Consider the following 6,171-nt stretch of genomic DNA (forward strand, 5'->3'; position numbering starts at 1 on the left):
TGGAGAGAGGGCATCTGTGTAGATAATGAAGGTTAAGTGAGGTCGAAAGTTGGGGCTGGGTGATCCTATAGGATTAGAGCCTTTATAAGAAGAATACCAGAGCGCTCACTTGCTCTCTTTCCGCCATGCGAAGACACAGCAAGATGGTGACCATCTGTAACCCAGGAACAGGTCCCTCCCAAGAAAACAACCCTGCCAGACTCTGGGGACTTCCAGGCTCCAGAACTCTGAGAAAATAAATCTCTGTTGCTTAATCCCTGAGTCCATGATCTGTTGTTATGGCAACCCAAGCACACCAATCCACTTCCACAGATCATTCCTCCACATGGATAAAATCACTGGCCAGTAAGCGGGTCCTGTAGGTTTCCTGTTTTTCAAGATAAATAATATCTCCATTTGTCTTAGTGATTCCTCTTTAGAAAAAAATGTCCAAGACCTTTCAGATCTCCGTGAGTCTTCCCAGAATCCAACCAAGTAGGTTACATGTACTGGAGTGATAAACTGTATCAGTGTTCCTCTCAAACACTGGCACATTCAACCTCGAACTTCTTCCCAAGTGTGATCAGACCACAAGGAAGGCAACATCCAGAGAAATTTTGGCTGGTCTTTCCAGACTGGGTTCACGGCATCTCAAGAAAGAGGTGGGCAGATATGAATAACCTCTAGTGATGGTCTTACTGCAAGGATCCCTGGAGATGTAAGGTGGAGGGAGAGATGAGCCCACTCAGCACTACATCAACAGTACAATGCTCTGAGACACCATATTCCCCCTCTCTTCAAGCAGTAGAAAAAGCGGCCTAAGACGACTCAGAAAGGGACCCACCCAAATCTAAATTGAGCCAGTCTTTGCTCTTCCTGTGGGCAACACAAATTTGCATTTTCTGGGATCCTTTTTACTTGGGGATGCAGACTCCAAGTGCTGTCAGGGAACTGTTAATCCCTCACTCCACCCACTGGGTTGGTCCACTGATCCATGGTAGCCAATCAGAGACCTTGATCTTTCCCAGTGGTTGGATGAGAATGGACACATGATCTCACTCAAGCAAATCATACTTCACCGGGGCTTCTTGGCTAAAGGCATTGGGTGGATGACTTCCTGTTTGGAGGGGTCTTGGGAGAATGTGAAGTCAGAGTCTCCAGTAGCCATCGGCCATCACCGTAGCCAACACAGAGAGGGGGAGAGCAAAGGGATGAAGACAGAGTAGACGCTTGCAACAGTTGAGGCCTGAATCCTCGTTATGATTCAAACCTACTTTGGAACCTCCTAGTATGTGAGCCAATTTCCTTAAGCTAATTTTTTTTTCTTAAGCTAATTTGACCTGGGGAGTTTTGTTTGTTTTTTTTTTTTGTTTGTTTGTTTGTTTGTTTGTTTTGTCCTGTCACATATCCTGAAAAGAATCTTACTGTACTTCCTATAAGATGGGATCTGAATGGACATTTTGGTAGCATTTGGTCAAGTGGGTCATGGTAGGGCAGCATTCTCCCACTTAACCTCACACTCCAAAGCAGATCCTCCTTGCTGCCTTCGCATTCGACCTGTCCAGTCCTCAGCTGCCCAGCAGCATGGGTGATGTCACTCTGGCAGGCCCCTGCAAACCACACTGCCCACACCACTGCATCAAAAGTAGGAGAAGCCAAGTTGAGAACAGTTTGCTTAAGTCTGCTCCAGGCACCTGTAAACCCACACACACAGTTATCTGAGAGACAGTCTGTGATCTGTGGTTCAACACGAGGGAGCAGCTCTAGTTTCCCTGTTGCCTTGATAGGTGACTTCCCGAGCTGCTGCTGTCTCTCCAGGTTCTGCTCTGGAGAGAGATGCAGTCTGCTCGTCTTGGCTGATCTGTGTGCCAAGGGGGGAGGAGATGGCAGCCCCTGTAGCCAAGGGGGGAGGAGATGGCAGCCCCTGTAGCCACAGACTCAGAGAAGTGAAGTCAGCTTGCATTTGAAGAGCATCCAAGCCCTGTGACATGTGACAGAGGGCACCAGCTCCTGGGGGATAAGCACATTCCCACGTGTTTCTTTGACAGCCCAGTGCTGCTCCAGGGCCCCCGCGTCATCACTGCAGCCTTGTTAGTGACAGCACACGGGGACCCAGAGGCCACAGCTAGATGGCATTTCCTTCCATTTTGCCCTGTTTCAGAGGTCACAGAAGTCAACCCATTTGAGTCTCCCCATCAATCTATAGGGCAAGAGAAAGGCACAGGGTAGGGGGAGTCTCTTGTATGGTTGTATGGGGAGACTGAGGGCTAGAGAGATTCAATCACTTTCTCAAAGCCATTCCGTCAGTCTAGGCCTCACTTTCCCAGTTGAACTTCAACTTGGCCCTCTGATCCATCCACCCCCAAAATCCCTGAAGGCTGAAGCAACACCTATAGTATCCTGACCAGCCCTGGAAGGAGGCAGGAATTTATTATACACACACAGAACACAGATAGATTCATCCACATATACACACACTCACAGGCACACATACTTAACATGTTCACACACATGTATGTATACACTATATACTCACACACACACAGGCTTATCACACATATACAAATGCACAAGCAGATGCATAAAGATCCACACATATGAGGGTATGTCCAAAAGTTTGGAAAAATAGAATTCAAAGGCAAGTTTGTTAGGGGGGAAATTAAATCCATGCAAAGTTTCTCATATTTTGCATTTTCCATCTTTTTCTTCAATACCCCTCGGATGTGTGGATTTCAATCTTTTTGCACTAACATAAGCTTCCCTTTTAACTCCACTTCTCATGACCTGTTTGGCGTTCTCTCGAAGGTTCGCATGCAGTGGATTTTCTTACCATGGCACCCTCAATAGGCAAGTTCTAACATTGGTCCTAGAGCAGATGCCTGGATTCGTCCACTGTGCCACTGGGCCAAGCGTGGCAGCCTGCAACCCCGTGCCCTATATGCCCTAGCCTCCAGGGATCTCATCTGAGGTCAAGAGCTGAGGGTTTTGTTAGTCACTGCCTCTCCCTGGTGCCCTGGGACTACACTGCTGTCACCAGAGCCGGAAAGGAACCTGTCACTACTGTATTTGGGAACTCATGCCGGAGGAAGTGTGGTCCAGTGGGAAGATCACAACACTCACCCGCCGTAATCCACTTCCTAGGCAAGCAGAGAACAGAAATGTAATATTACAGTGCTTCTTCACCAAGCCAAATGCGAGTTCCCAAATAAACACGGACAGATTAGATTTTCCAGTAGTGTAAAATACCAGAGTCCTCAGGTAAGGAGTCTGCTATTGTAATGCATGCAGTACATTAATTCTTTCAGAAATATTTACTATAGTATTGGAACACTTACTCTTTGCACACGTAGTATTGGCTCAAATACAAAGCCATGGAACAGAAAGATGAACGTTATGATTAAGCCTATAAATAGATGAACAGAAGGGAAGATTTCAGAAACAAGGCCATAAATACAGGCATACGTTCATGATAAAAGTGACCATTTAAATTAGAAGGAAAAAAAGCAAAGACTAGCCTATCTACTGTATTGACAAAACTGCTTGCTTACCAGGGCAAAAAATAGATTAGCTCCTACTCATTGCCATCCAAAACAGCAAATCCCATACAAATTACAGTTCAGCATAAAATCCCAGACTACAAAGCATGCTTCATAACCAATAAACTCAGAACAACAGGCCCAGTGTCAACAGCATGGCAACAGCAAGGCCACGTTTCAAGTGATGATGTATAGGTTGGACATCTTTCTGGCATTATGGTAGGGCTTCGCGCACAACAGGCAAAGACAGGAGAAGGCACTTCCACCTTGAGATGCATTGAAGGCCTCTCTAAGCAAGGCACAAAACTCAGAAGCAATAGCAGGAAAGATTGATGGACATAACTACATCAAACCGTAAAGACCCGTCAACCTAAAATCACCAAGTGAAATGAAAAGGCACAACGTCACAACCTGAACTTTTTCCATAGATAAATCATGAATAAACTTGATTACATAATTGATCGTATAGTAATTTTGTAGACTGAATAGAGGAAAGATCCCATTTGTTTTTAAAAAGCACTCAAAAATCATTTTAAAACTTCGTAGAAACTGGAGTATACTCACTTGAAGTGAACTGTTAATGGTATTTATCTCTAAGAATGGAGTCAAAAAACGAGAGATCAGGCCAGTGCTGTGTCACAGTGGGTTAGGCTGCGGCCTGGCTGTTCCACTTCCAATCCAACTCGCTGCTCATGTGCCTGGTAAAGCAGCAGAGGATGGTGCAAATCTTTGGGCCCCTGCACCCATATGGAAGACCTGGAGTAGGCTCCTGAATCCTGGCATTAGTCTGGCCCAGCCTTGGTCTTTGCAACCATTTAGGGAGTGATGTGGATGGAAGATTTCTGTCTCTCCTCTAATTGTCTTTCAAATAAATAAATAACTCTTTAAAAAAATGATGGGTGGGTGCATTTTCTTTAAAGCTTTATTTATTCATTTGAAGGGCAAAGTAAGAGAGAAAGGCAGAGACAGAGAGAGACACCTTCCATCTGCTGGTGCATTCCCTCAAATGGCTGGGATGGGCCAGGCTGAAGCCAGGATCGAGGGGCTCCATCCTGTTCTCCCACATGGGTTGCGGAGATCCAAGTATCCGGACCATCTTCTGCTGCCTTCCCAAGAACAGAAGCAAGGCAGCCAGCACTCTAACTGGCACCCTTATATGGAATGCCATTGTCACAAGCAATGGCTTAACCCACTGCACCACAACGCCCACTCCTGGATTTAATTTTTTAACCTATAGGCTTCTGAACTGTGATGGGTTTTTACAAAGAGAAAGTACTCATGGATTTCTCTTACGTAGTATATAAAAAGACAAAATCAGTAACACTCGCAATCGAACACTTGGGCTGATGTCATGGCTCAGGGTTCATTAGCTTTTTCACCCCATGGCAATTTGCTGTCAAAGAAAATAACATCTACCTCAGAAGCATGAGCACCAAATAAAGTGAGCCATAACTGCTGTTGACTGAGCATCTACTGTATACCTGTATTTATTAAATGCACTATCACACCGACCTATAGTATCAGTCTCATAAGGTAGCTGTTATTAGTGTTTTGCATGGAAGGAAAGTGATTCTCAAAGAGGCAAAGTAACTCGTCCAAGGTCATGGCACTGGAAGAATCAAAGCCAGCATGAAACCTGGGTCTCTTCCACTCTAAGATCAATGCCAGCTCCTCCATGTTCACCACTGAAGGGCCTGTGGTTTCCTCTCTCAGAGGGGAGGTGCTCGTCTTAGGCTTAGGCAGGCTAAACCTTTGACCAGGTCAAGTGCAGCTCAGCCTAGACCCTGCAGCCAGGCGACCCAGAATCACTGACTCAAAGCCACAGGCGATTGCTCACCGGTGGTGTCTAGAAGCTCCCCCCTCCCACTTCCTCTGAAACAGATAAGCACAGCTGTTGCAGCCCAAAATGCCACAGCATGAACCCATAAAGAGTAATAACTATAAACAAGCAGTCAGGGACTTGCATTGTAAAACCCCATACCCTGCTATAGCCAGCTGCGGCCCCTACTCGGGAGACTCCTGCCAAAGAAGGGAGGGGTAGAAGTGGAGATGGAGGGAGGGAGGCATCGCAGCTGGTGGGGGACAACCAGAGGCCGAACAGATGTGGACGACCAGGAGTTGGATGTTTTGAATTGCTTGCTGCACGATACTGTCTGACTGCTCTCTGTGTAGCCCACCTTTTCAGTATGGTCGAATACGAGGTCACTTCAAGAAGTTCATGGAGAAGTAGGATTAAGGAGATAAATTGGGGGTGGGCATTGTGGCACAGGAGTTTAAGCCAATCTCTGCTTGGGTCACCTCATCCCGTATCCGAGTGCCTGGTTTGAGTCCTGGCTACTCTGCTTCTAATCCAGCTTCCTGCTCATGTACCTGGGGAGGCTGCACATAATGGCCCAAGCACTTGGGTTCCTGCCACAGACATGGGAGACCTAAATGGATTCCTGCTTCCTAACTTTGACCTGACCCAGCCTTAGCTGTTGCAGGCACTTAAGGAGTGAGCCAGCAGATAGAAGACCTCTCTCTCTCTGCCTTTCAAATAAATGAATAGAATTTTTTAAAAAATGATTAAGGTGGTAATTTTTTAAACAATATTTTTTACTTTATTTGAAAGGCAGAGTTATAGAGAGGGGAAGAGACAGAGTGAGGTCTTCCATCC

The sequence above is a fragment of the Oryctolagus cuniculus genome, chromosome 11, assembly GCF_051225735.1.
Source record: "Oryctolagus cuniculus isolate XC-2025 breed Fujian yellow rabbit chromosome 11, ASM5122573v1, whole genome shotgun sequence".
In the NCBI taxonomy this organism is placed as follows: Eukaryota; Metazoa; Chordata; class Mammalia; order Lagomorpha; family Leporidae; genus Oryctolagus; species Oryctolagus cuniculus.